Source organism: Anomaloglossus baeobatrachus, chromosome 5, assembly GCF_048569485.1.
Source record: "Anomaloglossus baeobatrachus isolate aAnoBae1 chromosome 5, aAnoBae1.hap1, whole genome shotgun sequence".
Classification (NCBI taxonomy): domain Eukaryota; kingdom Metazoa; phylum Chordata; class Amphibia; order Anura; family Aromobatidae; genus Anomaloglossus; species Anomaloglossus baeobatrachus.
This window is the reverse complement of record NC_134357.1, coordinates 131,438,190-131,460,419: the sequence shown is the minus strand read 5'-3', so window position 1 is coordinate 131,460,419 and position 22,230 is coordinate 131,438,190. Positions and strand designations below refer to the sequence as shown.

The following is a 22,230-nucleotide window of genomic DNA, read 5'->3' as shown; positions in this document are numbered from 1 at the left end:
TGCAACAGATTGCTGGATTGGGGTGTTTTGCACAGATGTAAAATTTGATTAGTAAAACAGATGTGCAAAGAAAATTTCTTATGATGCGTGCACTTTGTGAGGTAGACAGTCAAGCAGTCACAGATAAATATCTGACTGTTTTGAGGAATTTTCTTTTGTATTTTTAATAAAACAATTATCCCCACTTCACATAAATGATTGTAGAAAAAAATGCAAAAACTGAGTTAAATCACTTGTGAGAAGCACAATTTTTCTGACAGACATTAATTTCAAAGTTTTTTCCTGTAAAAAAATAATTGTGCTGCCTTGCATCTGCTTTTTAGTGCATTAATAATGAAAAAAACTGTATAACTATAATTCAAATACGTCAGAAAAAATGCCAGCTACATCATATCACTGATCAATCACACTGAGTCTTCGGCCTGCGCCACACATCCGTGCCTCCGGCACGTGTTTGTCATTTTTTACACGTACCGGCGGCACGGAGACACTTTAACCAATGCTACCCTATTGTAGCAGGCACACACACGTAAAACCACACGGAACGTGTGTCCGTGTGCGTTTGTACGTGTGCGCGTTTTTGAAAGCGCTGACATGTCCGTTTTTTCACCGGCAGCACGGGTGTCACACGGCCCGCACCCGCACCACACGGGTGTAGTGTGGATGCGGTCCCGTGTGACACGCGCCGGAGAAAACACACATGTCATTGAAAAAAAAACAAAACATTAACTCACCTTCTCCAGCCCTCCTGTCTCTGCCGCTGCTGCCTCTTGCTGCCGACCGCCGCTCATTATTCTCATTGAATATTCACTTCACTGCCTGGCAGCAGCAGCAGCGGGGAGACGGGAGGGCTGGAGACCGAGGATCAGCACCACGGACAGCAGCGCGGACATCAGGAAGGACCAGGTGAGTATAATAATTACCGGTTCTACGTGTGCTATCGCGGATAGCACACGTAGAACACACGTGGCCCGCACTTACCAGAGACACGTACTTACCTGCACGCAACACGCAGGGAAAATACGTGTCTCTCGGCACGTGCGTGAATTTCACGTGAGTGTGGCAGAGGCCTTCAACTGTTGCTGCATCTCCTACATCGCTTTCTCAATATCATTTGAATCTTTTTATTATTCGCAGCTACTTTGCTCAGCTGCTTCACTGCTGCAGTTGTACAATACAACAATGCAGCAGCGTGGTTGAGTGCTTAGGCTTGCAGTCCTGGGTTCAAATCCAGCTAAGGACAGGTTACAAGGATGCAACTGCACAGAAAAGGAAAACTCGGTGATGAATTGAACAAAAGGTATTAATTTTACATAAACAAAGAAGTAGTTAGTATGTAATCGGGTATGGCACAGATGATGATAATACAGGCAGATTATTTTACAATCAGAAATTTGGCAATTCAGATATACACAATAAAAATAAAATATTATCACTAAATAAGTTACGTTATCAGTTTCCTATTCATAATCTCTCTGTATTGTCAGTGTTACTCTTCTTTCCAATACCATAGTCAACTAAAGGATGCTTTACACGCTGCGACATCGCTACCAATATATCGTCGGGGTCACGTCGTTAGTGACGCACATCCAGTGCTGGTAGCGACATCGCAGCGTGTGACACCAAGGAGCGACGATCAACGAGCGCAAAATCGTTCAAAAACGGTGATCGTTAACACGTCGCTCCTTTCCTTAATATCGCTGCTGCCACAGGTACGATGTTCTTCGTTGCTGTGGCAGCACACATCGCTATGTGTGACACCGCAGGAACAACGAACATCTCCTTACCTGCATCCACCGGCAATGCGGAAGGAAGAAGGTGGGCGGGATGTTACGTCCCGCTCATCTCTGCCCCTCCACTTCTATTGACCGGCCGCTTAGTGACGCCGCAGTGACGTCGCTATGACGCCGAACGCACCTCCACCTTGAGGGAGGGGTTGTTCGGCGGTCACAGCGACGTCGCTGATAAGGTATGTGCGTGTGACGCTGACATAGCAATAATGTTCGCTACGGCACTGAGCACCAAATATCGCACGAACGACGGGGGCAGGTGCTATCGCGCACGACATCGCTAGCTATCGCTAAAGCACCCTTTAGTAATGCAATTCAATAGCACATGGGCCCTAACGGACTACAGCACAACCCACTAGGACGACAATCTAATTTTAGTGAGTACATTTTTTCAAATAGCACGCTGGCCATCTTCATTTACGGAAGTCTCCACTCAGTATAATACAGTGCCTTGCGTAAGTATTCGGCCCCCTTGAAATTTTCAACCTTTTCCCACATTTCAGGCTTCAAACATAAAGATAAAAATTTTAATGTTATGGTGAAGAATCAACAACAAGTGGGACACAATTGTGAAGTTGAACGAAATTTATTTCTTATTTTAAACTTTTATAAAAAATAATAAACTGAAAATTGGGGCGTGCAATATTATTCATCCCCTTTACTTTCAGTGCAGCAAACTCACTCCAGAAGTTCATTAAGAATCTCTTAATGATCCAGTATTGTCCAAAATTACTGATGATGATAAATATAAGCCACCTGTGTGTAATCAAGTCTACGTATAAATGCACCTCAGTGATTGTCTCAGTGTTCTGGTTAAAGCGCAGAGAGCATCATGAAGACCAAGGAACACAATAGGCTTGTCCATGATACTGTAGTGAAGTTTAAAGCGGGATTTAGTTACAAAAAGATTTCCACAACTTTAAACATCCCAAGGAGCACTGTGCAAGCGATCATATTGAAATGGAAGGAGGATCATACCACTGCAAATCTACCAGACCCGACCGTCCATCCAAACTTTCATCTCAAACAAGAAGAAGACTGATGCAGCCAAGAGGCCCATGATCACTCTGGATGAACTGCAGAGATCTACAGCTGAGGTGGGAGAGTCTGTCCATAGGACAACAGTCAATCGTACATTGCACAAATCTGGCCTTTATGGAAGAGTGGCAAGAAGAAAGCCATTTCTCAAAGATATCCATAAAAAGTGTTGTTTAAAGTTTGCCACAAGCCACCTGGGAGACACACCAAACATGTGGAAGAAGGTGCTTTGGTCAGATGAGACCAAAATCGAACTTTTTGGCACAATATCAAACGATATGTTTGGCATAAAAGCAACACAGCTCATCACCCTGAACACACTGTCAAACATTGTGGTGGCAGCATCATGGTTTGGACCTGCTTTTCTTCAGCAGGGACAAGGAAGATGGTTAAAATTGATGGGAAGATGGATGGAGCCAAATACAGGACCATTCTTGAAGAAAACCTGTTGAAGTCTGCAAAAGACCTGAGACTGGGACAGAGGTTTGTCTTCCAACAAGAGAAAGATCCAAAACCTAATGCAAATCTACAATGGAATGGTTCACAAATAAACATATCCAGGTGTTAGAATGGCCAAGTCACAGTCCAGACCTAAATCCAATTGAGAATCTGTGAAAAGAGCTGAAAACTGCTGTTCACAAACGCTGTCCATCCAACCTCACTCAGCTCCAGCTATTTGCAAAGGAAGAATGGGCAAGAATTTCAGGCTCTCAATGTGCAAAACTGATAGACACATACCCCAAGCGACTTGCAGCTGTAATCGCAGCAAAAGGTGGCGCTACGAAGTATTAACTTAAAGCAGACGAATAATATTGCACGGCTGTATTTTCAGTTTATTATTTTTTATAAAAGTTTAAAATAAGCAATAAATATCATTCACCTTCATAATTGTGTCCCACTTGTTGTTGATTCTTCACCATAACATTACAATTTTTAACTTTATGTTTGAAGCCTGAATTGTGGGAAAAGGTTGAAAAATTCAAGGGGGCAAAATACTTTCGCAAGGCACTGTACTTCTGGACAAGAATAAACAGCCCAGCTCCCTCATTAGGGCCTTATTTAGAAGTAAGATATTAGGTATTCTTTGGGAATCGAGTACTCGATCTTCTGCAGGAGTTTGTATTTGGTCTTCTGCAAGAATCGATATTCAGTCTTCCTCAGGAATTGGGTGTTCAGTGTTCTGCAGGAATTGGGTATTCGGTCTACTGCAGGAATCGGGTATCTGGTTTTCTCTAAGTCATCAATGTTCGGATGCAATCCAACTCCACTGCTCACACGACTGCTCTCTTCCAAGTCTGGGTGCCAACTCCTCTCATTTCTGTCATCCAGGACTTTTACAATTGCGCCATAACTGTCACCTAACCTGGCATCACTTCCAAACACTTCCCTCGAGGAAAAACACTTTTCACTGTTAAGTTCTGACTTGCCCTTCCTTACCAGCAGATAGCTATGTTTACCCACAGACACTGTGAGATGTCAGCTTAAGTGCGTCTTCTGCGATCCTGCTCCTTTTACAATACTCCTCTCTTTAAACTCACCAGTTCTTGGGTGACAAGAGGTACTCTTATTCTGCACTTTAAGGCTCTTTGGTGGCAGGCCCACCGTTTCCAGTTCGTTACAGATTCCTGTGTCTTCTGTACTGTGTGCTGTCAGATGAAGTCCTCCTCTACATAGGTTGTAGGTGGGACACCGGCATTATCATGCTCAGATCTGCGAGGCCCTTCTAGGGGTTGCTCGTCTGGGACACTTGGACCTTCTGCAATTTCACTAGTTGGCACAGTCACCACCCAATTTTCCATTTCTTTAGAAGGTGGAGGTGTCAGTTCTCTAGGTTCTGCAGGTACTGTCCACCATTCATCTTCACTGTCAACAGCTCTACTTGGTTCATCTTTCCATCGTCCTCCAGGGGTTCAGCCACTCACTCCCCTTCAGACACACAGGGGCATATTACGATGGCACACCCTTCCTAGTGCCCCTTCTTCTCCTTCAGTTTGGACTTTATACACCATGTTTTTGGGATGAACTTTCCTCGTTACTTGGTGGGGACTCGCCTCCCATGTACAGTCCAACTTGCCCTTTGGGCAATTTGCTCATACCTGCATTTGATCTCCAGGTTGTAAGCGCATCTTCTGTACTGGAGTCATGTCCGGATGATTCAATACCTGAAACTTTTGCTCATTGAGCTTACCTCAGTGTCTGCAGTTGACACCGATGTTTTCGCACCCAGGTGGTCATACTCATTCTACTGCAATTTTCCTCTGGATCGAGTTCTAATTTGGTGATTTAATACCCACTTACCCATTCATTCTGTGCACTTGGTTGTTGTACATGCACACTAACTCTGGAATAAACTGGGGACACTTCATTTTCCGATCATCTTCCAGTGTTCATATCATCTGTAACAAGGTCCCATTGAAGCGTTTGCAGGTTCCACTCTGCTGATGGTGACAGAGCGTGGATCTGGACTTCTTGATGTCATAGTCAACGTAGCTCTTCCATGACTTTCTCCTGGAAGCATGCCCTCTTATTGGAATGTATCCTCTTCATGCTCCCATAAAAATGGATGAAGTCTCAGCAAACGAACTTTGTGAAGTGGTCTGTCATCACCAGGTAATATTTGCAACCATTATGAGACAGGCTGACCATGAGGTTGTCAATCATTAATACTTCCAGTGGTATAAACATCCAGATTATTTGAGTGGGCGACCTCTGTTCTGGGATCTTAGTCAGCGCACACTGCTGTTACTGTTGTCCGACTTCTTCCACAACCTGATGCAGTTGAGGCCAACACACATCCGTTGCAACCACTGGAAGGTCTAATTATTGGCCCAAAGTGCATCCCCCTTTCATGAACCTTCTTCGCCAGGCTTGATACCAATCCTTTTTGGAAACACCATTTTCCACATAATCACAAATACTCTGGTCAACTGTATCCAAGAATTCTTCATACAGAGCCGTTCCTATTAGCCTTGTGTCTGTAAGGCACTGATCAACAATACTCTGCTACCTTCTCTATTGGGCTTTTGGCCTAGGGTCATCCACTCTTGCAGTTCTGTCAGCTCTAGATCAGACTGTTATGTCGCGGCGGGGAGGGGGGCCGTCGCTGCTGCGCTCTCGCTGGCGCTCGGGTCCAGCGCTGCTGCAGCCTGCCGCTTGCTGCTCGGTGGCTCGAGCGGTGGGCCGGATCCGGGGACTCGAGCGGCGCTCCTCGCCCGTGAGTGAAAGGGGCTAGTTTTTGGGAATGGGGAAGTCGGTTCATGACGCCACCCACGGTTTGTGGTGAGGTTGGGACACCACCGCTGCTCTGGACGGGGATCCCGAGAGCGATGACAGGGAGCAGCCGAGATGTTTCTCTCCCCTCCATGGGTAGGGTTTTTTTGGGTGGTCCCGGGGCCCGGTGAGGGTAACTGGAGAGTGGATGGCAGGGTTTGGTGAGGTGCAGGGTCACGGGGGCAGCGCGGTGCCAGGCGGCACTGTGGTACTCACTCATCCAGTAACTTACACGGAGTCTCTGGTAAAACAAACGGCTGGATGGACGGGTTCCGCAGACGGCTGCGGTGGTCACTCCCGGTAGGTTGGCGGTGACTGCTTTTCCCTGCACCTGTAGTGTGTTTTCGGCCCCGATGGCTTCCCACCGGTAACCCGCTCCCCAGCGTGGATAGATGCCGAGGGAGCCCCTTTTGCCCGCAGGCTCTGGCCCTGGGAACTGTAGCCTTGGCGGTGACTGTATTTCCCTTCACGGTTGAGCAGTTGCCTTCAATCGAGTCTTTGCTGCTGGGAAACCCCGGAGGTTCCTGTCGCTAACAGATTTTACCAGTTTAACGGCGACTCCAAGCCTGGTCGGGGTCTGTAGGCCCTGCCGAATGGGGCTGGCTTCTCTTTGCTCCCCGGTTCGGTACCAGCGGGCCACCGCCCGTCCCCGGTCCTACGGTTCCGCGTCGATCGGCCCCTCCTGCAGACGGTCACCACCGTCTGCCAACCTTGCTGTATGTGCCCGGGCCACATACCCGGACACGGTCAGAAAGAAGAGGGGAGCCAGCACTGCTCATGAATGGCATACAACAAAGAAAAAATAAAAAGTGTAAAATTCACAAATTCATTCCTACTGTAACAATTCAATGAGATTTTTTGCAAATTATTGATCAATGATTTGAGCCCCCCTGCCCCGTCACGGCAAATCTCTATAGGGGGGTCCCTACACTATGTTATAAATTAATATCGTACCATAAGGTCTCATATAATGACTTGAACAGGACCATATAAGAACACCACTTACCCGGGGAATGTCAGAACCGCTCCCATGCTGCAAGGACTGACAACTGCGAATAAAGGCAGCCCAGGTGCCAGTGTGTGTGGCAGAACCACACACACCAGCACAATGTCAAAACTGGCCCTCACAATGCCAGACCAGCAAGCATGGATGAAGGGCGGAACAGCCTCAGGCAGGTGGTGCTTAAATAATGATGCCTATGGACCAGGGGGCGGTGGCTGTGTGTGAACAGGCACCAACATGAATTTTGATGGCAACAGAAGGAATTTGCAAACCACACTGGGCGTGCACGGCAAGGTGGCGGTCAACCACCGATCAGTAAACGCAAAGAAGAGGGGAGCCAGCACTGCTCATGAATGGCATGCAACAAAGAAAAAATAACCGTGACGGGGCAGGTGGGCTCAAATCATTGATCAATAATTTGCAAAAAATCTCATTGAATTGTTACAGTAGGAATGAATTTGTGAATTTTACACTTTTTATTTTTTGATTGTTGCATGCCATTCATGAGCAGTGCTGGCTCCCCTCTTCTTTGCCGGACACGGTCAGTCTACTCCTCTACTGCCACTTACTCCTTCCACTTCACTCTCCCTAGCTCAACTCCCTTCCTTTCCTGCCTCCAGGACTGTGAACTCCTCAGTGGGTGGGGCCAACCGCCTGGCTCCACCCCACCTGGTGTGGTCATCAGCCCCTGGAGGGAGGCAACAAGGATTTGTGTGTGACTGATGTGCCTAACCGGGGTGTGGGGTGTGTTGTTGCAGTACCTGTGACGACCTGGCTAGTCTAGGGCGCCACATTCCCCCTTGGTTAAATGCAGACCGTCCGCGGGCTGCCCGTCCATCACCGGTTTTATTTTCACAACTGAAAAAAAAGGTAAAACATATAAAAACATTAAACAAGCATTTTTTTCTATGACTCTTCCCTTAACGGGAGGCACGGTACTTAAACGTTACTTAACGGTACCTTTTTATTAACGGTAACGGCTTCTGCTCTCTCCCGCCCAAACAACCTGGCCCTGATGCTGCCCCTAAGAAGTGGGCAGCACCCCTTGCCCCAGTCCATCACCAAGTTGCCCGAGCGGGTACGGTCTCTTTCAGGGGACCCACGTCCACGGGAAACCCCTGACCCCTGGAGGATGGCCACCGGTCCAGGTGGTGACTGGGCCCCAGCCTACTCTGCTGCGGGCCCTTCCTCCAATCTGCCTCTCCGGAGGCGGTAACGGATTTATGCCAAGAATTATTTACATGCCACAAGTTTGTGGTTGCCCTGCAAGTTCTCGGGCGTGTCCGTAAGTAGTTCCTTACGCCAACGGTGCAAAGGGTCCCTCAGGGACAACTTGCCGGCAACGGCCGGTTCCAATCATGGTTGCAAATCAGATTACAGTTCGGCTGATTCATTTTCATTTACTCACATAACGGTTCTGATGGTCCCAACGGAGACAACTTGCACAGCGTAGGGACCGCTGCCTTCACTGCTCACTTTCATCCTCTGAGGTGGCCTCACCTTCCTCCGCGCCATGTGAGTCGCCACCAGTTGCGGCAGCATCCGGACCCGCAGCCTCCGCAAGCTCTCCGACCTCCGGGCCCCCGGCACTCAGCACTTCGGGCAGAAGGTCAGGTAGGTTAGCGCTGGGGTGCCCCATGGGTAGTGGCAGGGACGGTACAAGGGCCAGGATCGGACCGGGTCTCCCAGCCGCAGCGGCCGGTCCCTGTGGGACATGGAGGTGTGGGTCACTCACCAGCTCCGTCACGTCGGCTCCCATCTCGTGCATCTGGGCAATCGCAACCAGCGCTTCCACCTTGGTGGTCCACTGCTCCGCCAGGAGACGTATCTGATTCCGATGACGTTGGTTGGACTCAGTCACTCGGGCCCTCATCCACGCCACGGTCCCGGGCGTGGGCTGCTGGGCTGCGGGCGGTTCAGGCGGGGTTGACATGGTACCGCAGCTTCAGAGTTCCAGGAACCGGATTGTTGACAGAGTCCAGGCGTCCCTGTCCTTATAGCCGCGGTTCACATGCGGCCGGACGCCATCTTCCCCCCTTGGTTTCTTCCCAGCACCTCCTCTTCAGGGGCAGAGCTTTGGCTTTCGCGCCTCCACTGCTTGACGCTCGAGTGGGGAGCTTTTCGCGCCCAATATGGCGGACTCTGGAATTTTTCAGCCGGACACCTCCGGCAGGACACAAGGCGCACCTCACCAGGCGGTAGAATGGTAAGATCCTGTTCGTGACGCCAAGTTGTCGCGGACGGGGAGGGGGGCCGTCGCTACTGCGCTCTCGATGGCGCTCGGGTCCGGCGCTGCTGCAGCCTGCCGCTTACTGCTCGCTGCTCGGTGGCTCGAGTGGTGGGCCGGATCCGGGGACTCGAGCGGCGTTCCTCGCCCGTGAGTAAAAGGGGGTAGTTTTTGGGATTGGGGAAGTCGGTTCGTGATGCCACCCATGGTTTGTGGTGAGGTTGGGACACCACCGCTGCTCTGGATGGGGATCCCGGGAGCGATGACAGGGAGCAGCCGAGATGTTTCTCTCCCCTCCGTGGGTAGGGGGTTTTTGGGTGGTCCTGGGTCCGGTGAGGGTAACTGGAGAGTGGATGGCAGGGTTTGGTGAGGTGCAGGGTCGCGGGGGCAGCGCGGTGCCAGGCGGCACTGTGGTACTCACTCAGCCAGTAACGTACACGGAGTCTCTGGTAAAACAAACGGCTGGATGGACGGGTTCCCCCGGTAGGTTGGCGGTGACTGCCTTTCCCTGCACCTGTAGTGTGTTTTCGGCCCCGATGGCTTCCCACCGGTAACCCGCTCCCCAGCGTGGATAGATGCCGAGGGAGCCCCTTTTGCCCGCAGGCTCTGGCCCTGGGAACTGTAGCCTTGGCGGTGACTGTATTTCCCTTCACGGTTGAGCGGTTGCCTTCAATCGGGTCTTTGCTGCTGGGAAACCCCGGAGGTTCCCGTCGCTAACGGATTTGACCGGTTTAACGGCGACTCCAAGCCTGGTCGGGGTCCGTAGGCCCTGCCGAATGGTGGTGGCTTCTCTTTGCTCCCCGGTTTGGTACCAGCGGGCAACCGCCCGTCTCCGGTCCTACGGTTCCGCGTCGATCGGCCCCTCCTGCAGACGGTCACCACCGTCTGCCAACCTTGCTGTATGTGCCCGGGCCACATACCCGGACACTGTCAGTCTGCTCCTCTACTGCCACTTACTCCTTCCACTTCACTCTCCCTAGCTCAACTCCCTTCCTTTCCCGCCTCCAGGACTGTGAACTCCTCAGTGGGTGGGGCCAACCGCCTGGCTCCACCCCACCTGGTGTGGTCATCAGCCCCTGGAGGGAGGCAACAAGGATTTGTGTGTGACTGATGTGCCTAACCGGGGTGTAGGGTGTGTTGTTGCAGTACCTGTGACGACCTGGCTAGTCCAGGGCGCCACATTTACAATTGTACCTATTCGTCTCCCAGGTGCCCCAGCACTCGGTTTGGTTGATGCTCTTCTCCTGACTCTCCTGAGCTGTTGAAAAGCACCTGAAGTCCAGGGTCTCATCAACCTCCAAATCTTCATCCACCTCCTGGATTGGTTGCTCATGGGTCACTCTAGATAATGCATCTGCATGCGTATTTTCAGTCTTAGATCAATAGGACATCTTGTACTGGTATTTGGACATTCTTGCAACCCATCATTGTTCTGATTTTGTCAAGATATATTAACGTCGCCACAAAGTTCAAGTCTCCATGACATGGGTATGTCGCGGGCGGGGAGGAGGGTGTCGGCACACCACGCTGACCCCCTTCTGCTCGGGTCCGGCGGCCGCTGCTCAGTGGTGGCTCGAGCTGTAGGCCGGATCCCGGGGGTTTCTCGAGCGGCACTCCTCGCCCGTGAGTGAAAGGGGATTTGTTGGGTGTGGGGATGATTATTGTCCGTGACGCCACCCACGGTTGTGGTGATTTCACCACCGCTGCTCTATACGGGGCTCCCGGGGATGGTGATGCGGAGCAGCCAGGTGTTGTGTTGCCCCTCCGTGGGTAGGGGTTGGTGATCCCGGGGCCCGGTGATGGTTTGGGAGGTGCAGGGCCTGGTGGGCGCAGGGACGTGGGGCAGCGCTGTGCCTTGCGGCACTGTGGTACTCACTCAGCCTGAGACACTGACACAGTTCTTAGTAAAACACTTGGCTGGATGGACGGATACCCTCAGACGGCTGCGGTTGTTGTTTCTCCCCTGACCCAGTTTGGTGGTGTAAGTCCTTTCTTCTACTTCCGTGCACCCTTCTCCTGCACTCCGGCTTCCAGCTGGCTCCCCGACTCCGTACCGGGGGGCCACTGCCCAGCCCCGGCTACCTGCGGTTCCACCAGCTGTCTCCCCGGCTCCCTGCAGACGGCACTTAGCGTCTGCCGGACTTTCTCTACGAGGCCCTAGGCTCCAACCTAGGCCCCTGGCTCTGTCTGCCTCTCTGCAGACCTTCACTCTTCCTCTCCTAGGACTAGACTGCCTGGTTACTTCCTGCCTCCAGAGCTGTGACCTCCTTGGTGGGCGGAGCCAACCGCCTGGCCCACCCCCTGGTGTGCATCATCAACCTCTGGAGGAAGGCAACAAGGATTTGTGGTTAGCTGTGATGTGCCTACCTGGAGTGTGGGGTGTGGTGGTGTTGTGACCTGTGTCCCCTGGCTTGCCCAGGGCGACACATTCCCCCTTAGCAAAATGCAGACCGTCCGCGGGCTGCCGTCCTACACCGGTTTTATTTTTCTGTAAAAGGGGGTAACAGGGTTAAGAAAACATAAATAACATTTTTAATCAAAACTCTTCCCAAGACGGGAGGCACATTTACTTAAACGTTGCAACGGTATACGGTCACGGTTTCCGCTCTCTCCCACCCAAGCAACCTGGCCCTGATGCTGCCCCTAAAACCCAGGCAGCACCCCTTGACCCACAGTCCAGCACAAGTCACCCGAGCGGGATCTGTCCTTCCCCCCAGAGGGTGGCCACCGGTTCCTTTGGTGGCTGGGCCCTGGCCTGCTCTGCTCAGGGCCCTCCCTCCAACCTGCCTCTCCGGAGGCGGCATTGCGGAAACGGTAACGGTAACCAACATATTTACAAGCCACTTAACGTTTGTGGTGCCCTGCAAGTTCACGGGCTTGTCCATGGATAGTTCCCATGCAAATAAACTTTAAACGGTCCCCACGGGGACAACGGTGCCAGCTCCAGCCGGTTCAATCACAAGGCAAATCAGATGAAAAACTCGGTAATTTTCATTTTCTTATCATTCTTTCAAACTTTTTCAAACAACAAACTTGTAAACATGCTGACTGGTGGTCCCAACGGGAACGGTGCAGCGGCACTCCGCTGCCTTTTGCGGCTCAACAGTCCATTCTCACTCGTGGGGCTCTAGTGCCACCTTCACATGGTGCACTGCTCTGGACCCCAATGGTAGCTCGCTGCAGGCGATCTTCTTCCATATTCATGTGGGCATGCACATCCGCTCTACACCCCTCTCGGGCATCGATCTTCCTGCGCAGCTGCTGTTGCCGTCGCTCCCAGCCGGGAGTACTTTCTGTTTGCTTCGGTTCAGCATGTGCGGGGGACGGGCCCAGCCAGAGTCCCTCCGTGTCGGCTACGACCGGCACCTTCAGTAATGAGGGACCCCGCTGTGACATGGCCTGCTCTGCCTCCTGGCAGCCGCATCCCCGCCGTGCCTCCGGTGCATCTTTGCTGACGGCTTCAGCCTTCGGCTTCTTCCATAGAAGCGATTCAGGGGGGTTACGAGCTTCTGCTGCAGGTCGGTCCGCCGGGGCGGATTGGCAGGGTACCGCTACCGGTGGTGGTGGTAGCGGACCTAGTGGCAGGGCAGCAGCAGCTAACGCGGGTAGCGGGGGAGGCAGCAGGGTGAACGGGTGTAGGCCGGGCCCCTCAGCCGCAGCGGCCGATCCCTCGGGAATACAGGGACGTGGGTCTCTTACCCGTTCCTCCAAATCTTCCTCCACCTCGCATCTCCGCATAGCAGCCACCACTTCCACCATGTCGGCCTCCCGCTCCTCCGGGAGGAGCTGCCTGTGGACCTGCAGATGGCTGCTTAGCTGGACGGTCCGGACTTCCACCCACGCCGCCATGCCAGGCGCGGGGACCACGGTGTTGTTGGTCGGACTCAGCATCTTTAGCAGCGGCCTCTTCCAGGAACCAGTAAATGGCCGCAGGGTCCTGGCGTCCCTGCTTCCATAGCCGCGCTTACATGCGGCCAGCCGCCATCGCGTCCCCCTTAGCTCTTTCCGGCCCCTCCTCTCTCGGGGCGGGGTTTTGGCCTTCGCGCCTCTACTGCTCGAGAAGACGCTCGAGCGGGAACTTTTCGCGCCAAAGATGGCGGCTTCTGAAATTTTTCTGCCGGATGCCTCCGGCGGTAACAAGGCGCACCTCTACCTGACGGCAGAGCGGTAAGATCCTGTTCGTGACGCCAAGTTGTCGCGGGCGGGGAGGAGGGTGTCGGCACACCACGCTGACCCCCTTCTGCTCGGGTCCGGCGGCCGCTGCTCAGTGGTGGCTCGAGCTGTAGGCCGGATCCCGGGGGTTTCTCGAGCGGCACTCCTCACCCGTGAGTGAAAGGGGATTTGTTGGGTGTGGGGATGATTATTGTCCGTGACGCCACCCACGGTTGTGGTGATTTCACCACCGCTGCTCTATACGGGGCTCCCGGGGATGGTGATGCGGAGCAGCCAGGTGTTGTGTTGCCCCTCCGTGGGTAGGGGTTGGTGATCCCGGGGCCCGGTGATGGTTTGGGAGGTGCAGGGCCTGGTGGGCGCAGGGACGCGGGGCAGCGCTGTGCCTTGCGGCACTGTGGTACTCACTCAGCCTGAGACACTGACACAGTTCTTAGTAAAACACTTGGCTGGATGGATGGATACCCTCAGACGGCTGCGGTTGTTGTTTCTCCCCTGACCCAGTTTGGTGGTGTAAGTCCTTTCTTCTACTTCCGTGCACCCTTCTCCTGCACTCCGGCTTCCAGCTGGCTCCCCGACTCCGTACCGGGGGGCCACTGCCCAGCCCCGGCTACCTGCGGTTCCACCAGCTGTCTCCCCGGCTCCCTGCAGACGGCACTTAGCGTCTGCCGGACTTTCTCTACGAGGCCCTAGGCTCCAACCTAGGCCCCTGGCTCTGTCTGCCTCTCTGCAGACCTTCACTCTTCCTCTCCTAGGACTAGACTGCCTGGTTACTTCCTGCCTCCAGAGCTGTGACCTCCTTGGTGGGCGGAGCCAACCGCCTGGCCCACCCCCTGGTGTGCATCATCAACCTCTGGAGGAAGGCAACAAGGATTTGTGGTTAGCTGTGATGTGCCTACCTGGAGTGTGGGGTGTGGTGGTGTTGTGACCTGTGTCCCCTGGCTTGCCCAGGGCGACACAGGTATACTAGCCGGGTTGGTAATGGGAGGATCAATACAAACAAGCACATGAAACAAGAAGTAGCACACAAATTGCTTATGAACCAATATTTGGTAAAGAAAAGGTGGTAGGAGTTGTGTAATATAGAGCGTGCTTGCACAAGATAGGTCAGAGAACCTAATCTCTGCATGACACAGCAGATTAAAATCCTGCAGAGACCAGCCACACTCCCCCCTAAGGTCAAATGGAAGTTTACATGCAGAAGCAGCAGTACAAAGGTTTGCTGCAACAGGCAACTCAGCATGGAGACCTGACACAAGGAGAATCCCCGTGGTGAGCATGGTGAGTGGGATGGTGCTGAGGAGGTATGTGAGTTGCCACTGTGACAATGTATCCCACCAGCATACATTCTTGATGCACGATCGGTAGTGTGCAGGTGACCAGACGTTCTGACATCATTTGGAAAGTGTTAAGGAAAATATACCCCTGGCATTGTGGTCACCTGGGGCCCCGTGTCCATTAAGCAGGGATTCCTTTTTTCATATAACTCAGTCCACATTGTGGGACTCTCAAAGATTACATCTCTGGAGTTTTCATCCACCTCTCTAGGGAGACCGAGTCCTGTGGTGTGCTCCCTAACTACGAGACATATCAGTTTAACAGCTGCTGACATTGCATCAACATAGAGGTGGCTTCTCATCCACTATGCTCTGAAGACAGGGTGGGACAGCCAAGATCATGCTGATTGACAGCCGGCTCCCCCAGTTAGGAGCCGGATGTTAATCAGCATGATGTCTGCTGTCCCACCCCACCTACAGAGCAGTGAAAAGAAGCCTCGGCTCTGTTGAGCACCATTGTATTGCAGACAAAGAATGGTGATGGGCACAACAGGCAGGTAGTTAGTAACTAAGTGTCTGTTAGGGTACCGTCACACTTTAGCAACGCAGCAGCGATCCCACCAGCGATCTGACCTGGTCAGGATCGCTGCTGCATCGCTACATGGTCGCTGGTGAGCTGTCAAACAGGCAGATCTCACCAGCGACCAGTGACCAGCTCCCAGCCAGCAGCAACGTGCAAGTGACGCTGCGCTTGCACGGAGCCGGCATCTGGAAGCTGCGGACACTGGTAACTAAGGTAAACATCGGGTATGGTTACCCGATGTTTACCTTAGTTACCAGCGCACACCGCTTAGCTTAGCGTGTGCAGGGAGCAGGAGCCGGCACTGGCAGCGTGAGAGCTGCGGAGGCTGGTAACGAAGGTAAATATCGGGTAACCACCTCGGTTACCCGATGTTTACCTTAGTTACAGCTTACCGCAGGCTGTCAGATGCCGGCTCCTGCTCCCTGCACATTCAGGACTGTTGCTCTCTCGCTGTCACACACAGCGATGTGTGCTTAACAGCGGGAGAGCAACAATAAAAAAACGAACCAGCACTGTGTGTAACGAGCAGCGATCTCACAGCAGGGGCCAGATCGCTGCTCAGTGTCACACACAGCGAGATCGCTAATGAGGTCACAAAAAACGTGACTCAGCAGCGATCTCAGTAGCGATCTCGCTGTGTGTGAAGTACCCCTTAGTGCTTAGGCACATTTTTTTTCCCCCGATATACCCTTTAAGTGCATCTTCTACTGTCCTGCTCCCTTACACAACATGTACAAGGATGTTCTCCCAGTGTTTTGCATGGATTCCCTCCCACAGTCAATAGGCAGACTGATAGGAAATGTAGGTTTTGAGTGCCAATGTGACAGTGATAATATTGTCTGTAAAGTGCTGCAGAATTAAAGATACAATACAGGCAAGTAAAATAAATGAAATAAATATTACTGTTTGAAGTAATCGCCAAATATTTTAGGGTTTTCTCTTTGTATATGAATTGCTGAACTGTAAATTTTTAGATCCTATCATAATAATAAATCACTCTAAAAATGGTTGGTTGCTTTCCTACTTTGGCTTTTATAGAGGCTCAGATAGCCTCTCCTAATTAGCTGTGCTATACTATGTACTGTGATACGCATTATGTGGAAATCTGTGTGGTCATGCCTCAGGTCATGGGACTCTTTTATGGCTGATACAATCTTCTGTATTATGTAAAATGGAATAAGGCAGTTTTTGAGGCAATTAGTGTGCATCAAATCACAAATTATTGAAATTCACCAGGACCTGTGAATTTCTTAAAATTCAACATGAATTTGATTAGCATCAAAATGATTCACTCATGTCTCCCAACGATGGATAAAAGAGAAATGTAACAGGTAAGTAATGCATGCTCCTTTTGGAATTGAGCTCTGACCCATGTAAAACATATTAAGAAATTAATTAAAACAGTATTTTGGACCTATCTAGACATAAAAAAGGTTTCAGTGATGAATATTAACTTTAAAGAGGTTGTCAACTACTAAGTCAACCCAATCCTATTCTACCTGTTTACGCCAGGTAAAATAAAAAAGCTTATACTCATTTCCGTGTCCAGTGCGGTTCCAGTGGTGGCGGGGCTTCTGGTGCTAGGGCTCACGTGACGTTGTAACATCACATGAGCACCATATCCAATTAGCACTGGCTTCTGTTTCCCGCCTTAGAACAAATTACTTAATGAACAGGAAGTTAATGCTGTAGCTTCCACTTGACTTTCTGTTGATTGCTCTTGTGTCTGAAGGCGGGGAGACAGATTGATTGGACGTGGGGTTCATGTGACATCCCAACCCCACATGAGCCCCGCCACCGACCATGGAGGTGAGTATAAGCTTTTTTATTTTACCTGGGAGAAATATGTGGAATCAGAAGAACTTGTCCTAGCAATGGACAACTCCTTTAAGTTTCCAAAGCATTTCTAAGTTAACACATTCATATTTATTATATATTTGTGTAAATGCTTTCTTTGTACATGTACAATAGCTGATTTTTCCTTACAGAAGGGCAGTTCCTTAGTAAAATTATTTTCTATCAAAATAAAACATAAAAATACATCATCGGATTTTTTTTAATACTGAATAGAACTCTCATAGGTATTCCAATAAAATTGCTGTATTTCAGATCTCACTTTGATAGTCACATGTCAGCATAGTATGGGGATGTGTCTGGCACACACATTCTTCTAGTTGCTTTATTGAATTAGCATAGCTTAAAGCCTTGTTACAACTAATGGTGCAACATTATAACCGGAGGGTTTGTGGTGTCATACAAATGAGATAAGTTTATTTTCTGAAATGTACCATTTGTTCCTACAGGCAGGGCGGCTGTAAAAGCCGGTAAGGAAGCAGCAGGAATCCATCTCTTTGCACAGCAAGAGGCAGCAAAAAAAAAAAAAGAGAGAAAGAGAGATGCTCGGAAGGTTGGACCTGGACCAAGTCTCGACTTTACCTTCTGTATGTGACAAGCTCTAAAAACAGACTACTGCAATATTGTAGAGCAAATGCACTCTAATCAGAGGCAACTGCTATGCCATCCCCTCAGGGGGTGAATGTGGTAGAGGAGGGGGGTATAGCCGAATGCTTTGTGTATGTGTACGTGTAACATTGTGTGTACACATGTGTAGGAGCAATTATGAAACTCATACATGCATACTTCTAATTGAAGACTGGGTGCCTTAATAGAATAATGGTAAAAGGGTTGTCAATTCACATCCAAGGCCAGTGCAATATGAGAATAACGTCAGAAATTTCTCATTTCCTATTACCAACCTACATAAAATTAATCAATGGTAGAGAACGTCTTTATTAGTAATTGTGGACCTGTGCCTTGGGTATGAATCCATAAAGCTTTCCACCATGTGTATGATTATTCTGTACAGTTACGGAATATGTAGGCACTGTATAAAATATAAGATGATGAATAAATAACCAGATAGAAAAAAAACATAAAGGAAAACAAAAAAAAAACCAATATGACTGTATACAGCCATTTCCACAATTTTACTATATTTAACAACTCAATTTACTAGTCTATTGACAAACCTATAGACAAATTTAGTTTCTTAGTCCAAAAGTTGGATAATTTGCATGAATAAAAGTCTTGTGACTGTTATGTGCACACAGAGTTTTTTACATTTTTTTGAGCAGGTGCACTTTAAAAAATGTTCAGTCTTTTGAGTCTTTTTTTTCCATTTCAGGTTTTGCAAAAATGCCTGATCTTAAAAAAAGTGAATACCGTTTGTCCTGATAGAATCTGTCAAAAACTAGGCACTATACATTGAAAAGGCCACAAAAAATGCCTCCTGAAAATTAGCCTCTTCAAAACTGATTCAGAAAATGAAAAAACTCCTTTAAAAACTCTCTAAAGAATGAGAATTTCTCAAATGAAATTCCCACTAGAAAGTTCATAGTTTCTACAGAGATGTTTTCAAGTGAAATAGCTAAAAACTAATAAATACATGTCTTAAAAAATAGAATATATGTTCAAAAATACAAAAATGACGTGTTCAAAAATACGATATAAGTTAATTTTGTGTTTAAAATTCCTTCCTTAAAAGTTTTACAAACTGCCTAAAAAGAGGGCTGTGGCTAAATGCTCTCACATTAGTCACTATGTGCCATGTGACTTGTGATGGGCTCAGGGCCAATGTCTGTTTTCCTTTTGTTACTATGTTGTTTAGATGTGTTTCTTTCTTTAGCCACGCTAGGCTTTAATGTTAGTTTCTGTTGCAGCAGCAGACTCCTCCTTGCAGCTCAGCTGTTTCTGCTGACGTACACTTTCAGCCTGGATAAATACCCTCTGCCTCCTCCAGGAGGTGCCAGTTATTCAGATCATTCTGGTGCTTGGCCCAGAGGTGGAGCTGCTGCTGTCTGGTGATGGGTTGTGTGAAAGTTCCATGTTGTGGTTATCTTCCCCTTTAGGATGTTGGTTCCAGTTCACCTCCGTATATGTTCCCCTGCTGTTTGTTTATGGGTGTCTAGGTGATGTTGGCCCCCTTTTCAGTTGTTTGCTGTTGGTAGGGGTTTTGGGGATCTCTGTCCCAGTCTGTCGCCTTGGGTGGTGGGTGTGGAGGGGACAATACCATCAGGGCCATGACTGGAGAGGCTAGATGTTGCTACCCTTAAGCATAATTCTGGGTTGAGAGTAAGTCTAGGGCCCCCTTAGCTTGAGGGTAAGCGTTAGAGGCCCTGTTCAGTCATTCTCCCATCCAGTCACGTTCCGGCATGACAGATGCTTTATACAATGCATTAACTTTATTGATAGTGATCAACATTTTTAGTCCAACATGCCAATGTACAGAAATCCAGCCATGAGATAGATATTATTCAATTTGTAGTCTAACATGTCTAGTAAACAGTGTCAAGCTTATCATACTATTTGTCAAAAATTAGTCAACTCACAAATTCATGCACAATTTGACAATACTAAGTAATCTCCACCCTTGTATCTCCATGTTTAAGGGAGTCAATAGGCTATTAATATCATTACAATTAGTAGCAATATCCATATCATAGACCATAGGACACCATGAGCTCCACAAATTGCCATCTGTCTTTTAAGAACAATTGATTGTACAAGGGGATGGGGTTTGGGAAGAAGATACAAATACGTGTGTACCCTGTGCATTGTGAACATTACTGAATACGCCATCCCACAATTTGCTTGTGTGTTGGCTGACCATTTTAGAGCATGACTTACTCAAGTGTGAATATCTTCTTAATGATTGGGAGTGTAATGGTCTTGGAGGTTGCCCTCTTTCTCCTTTAAGTGTGTAACTTCACACCAGCTTAAAATAACAACATATATTTTTGGATTGTAAACCTGCAGGAAGCAAAGAGATGTTCTTCAGGGTCTCTTTTAACTATGTGATAAGCAGGTCTTTTAATTAGCACCTTTTCGTTTAGCTTTCACTTCTCTTCAGGCTCTTCATGATCAGGTCCCTGGAGAATTACTGGGATCTCCAGAAAATCAATCTTAATTTGAACAACCGATAATAAAAAAAATCCCCTTCAAGGGACTTAATAACACTCTTTGACAACAGCTTCACCTTTAACCTTTCTCCCCATTGAGATGTGAATGCGTATTGGTTAAAGTACAAAACCCTGCTTGCCTCTCTGTGACCCTGATATTCAAAATTTCTATTGTAGCCTGGCATTGCCATATGTGTCATAGAAAGAACAAGCCATGCACAGTGTCCCAGACAGGTTCTTCATAAAGAATGAACTTGACAAGTGCATGAAAGTAGCTTACTTGGGATTTGGTAAGGCACCAGAGAATATAGAAGTCATAAGTGATTTCAAAAACCTTTAAAGGGAACCTGTTATCAGAAATTTAGCTTGAAACCTAAACGTTTCCCCCTCTGCAGCTCCTGGGCTGCATTCTAGCAAGGTTCCTGTACTTTTTGTGGCCCCTTTTAAACCAAATTAAATACTTTATAAACTTGTACCTTTTGCTATGTAAATTTTGTAAATCGTCCATGGGGGCGGGCTCTCTGCTGACCGTTGCTGTTCCTCCTGCAGATTGACGCCTTCCCCCCACGCTCCATTTCATCTATCAGGACGCTGCCCACTGCGCCCGAGGTGCCGCCCACGCCAGGATCGCTGGTGACATGTGTCACAAGCACGAGATTATGGGCGGCGCTGTGATTGCATCGCAAGTGCCCACTCATAATCTTGTGGACGCGTTTTCCCCCACTGCCTCCAGCGTTCTGCGCAAGCGCTCTCCGGCCAAATGACCCGACGTCACCTCCTTCCCATCTTACCCTGCAGCAGAGCAAGATGGGAAAGAGGTGACGTCGGGTTATCTGGCCAGCAAGCACTTGCGCAGAATGCTGGAGGAAGAGGGGAAAGTGCGGTCACGGGGTTATGGGCGGCACTTGCTGATGACACTCACAGCGCCGCCCATAACCTCGTGCCTGCGCAAAACGTCACCAGCGGTCACACGTGCACACAGTGCACAGTCCTGCTACAGTCGCACAGCGCATGCGCGGGACCACGGGCGCACAGGGGCGGCGTCCTGATAGATGAAATTCAGCGTTGGGGGGCGGCGTAAATCTGCAGGAGGAACAGCAACGGTCAGCAGAGAGCCCGCCCCCATGGACGATTTACAAAATTTACATAGCAAAAGGTACAAGTTTATAAAGTATTTCATTTGGTTTAAAAGGGGTCACAAAAAGTACAGGAACCATGCTAGAATGCAGCCCAGGAGCTGCAGAGGGGGGAACTTTTCGGTTTAAAGCAAAATTTCTGATGACAGGTTCCCTTTAAATTAAGAAAAATCGGGGCGTGGCCTGGACATGGAGCCAGCAAGACACACACTGTAGGAGTTCCTCAGTAACGGCTGCAAACACCACCACCCACCAGCTATCAAGAGCAAACACCGAGCTCAGATGAGAGGGAAAGCAGGTCTCCGGTCACAGACGCCTGCCAGAGGGACTCCCAGCCGTGGGGGGCAAGGTATTGTGCCATACCTGACTGAGGCCCAGCGTCCTCCCAGGCCTGTAATGGCAACCGGGACACGTGCTGCTGCGACCCGGCTGTCACAGCCTGAGCGTTCTCCTGCTTCCCCCGCCCGCTCTGCACAGCAACCCGGAGAGAGGCTGCAGACTGACCCGGCATTGCAGGCTCCTGGATGGATGGCTCCTGGGGAAAACACTGGAGACCGGCCTGTGGTGACTGATAGGGGAGGGGTGAGCAGTGGGAAGTTGGCTGCAGGGCGCGCTTCTCCCCCTGGGGCTTCACAGAGCAGAGGATCTCCTGCCTCTCTTCCTGGCTGCTCCAACTCACCAGGTACCCTGCGGTCGTCCCCTGCCCCACAGCACTCAAATACCCCAGCAGCTGGCTCTGGAGGAGAGGCTATGGAGCAGAGCTTGCTCGCCTTCCCCT

At 49.9% G+C, this 22,230-nt stretch overlaps 1 pseudogene; it reads left to right on the top strand.

Annotated features, from left to right (window-relative positions):
- LOC142312685 (RNA-binding protein FXR1-like) overlaps nt 1-20,324 on the top strand; it is a 135,867-nt pseudogene extending 115,543 nt beyond the window's left edge.
- The last annotated feature ends 1,906 nt before the right edge of the window (nt 20,325-22,230 follow it).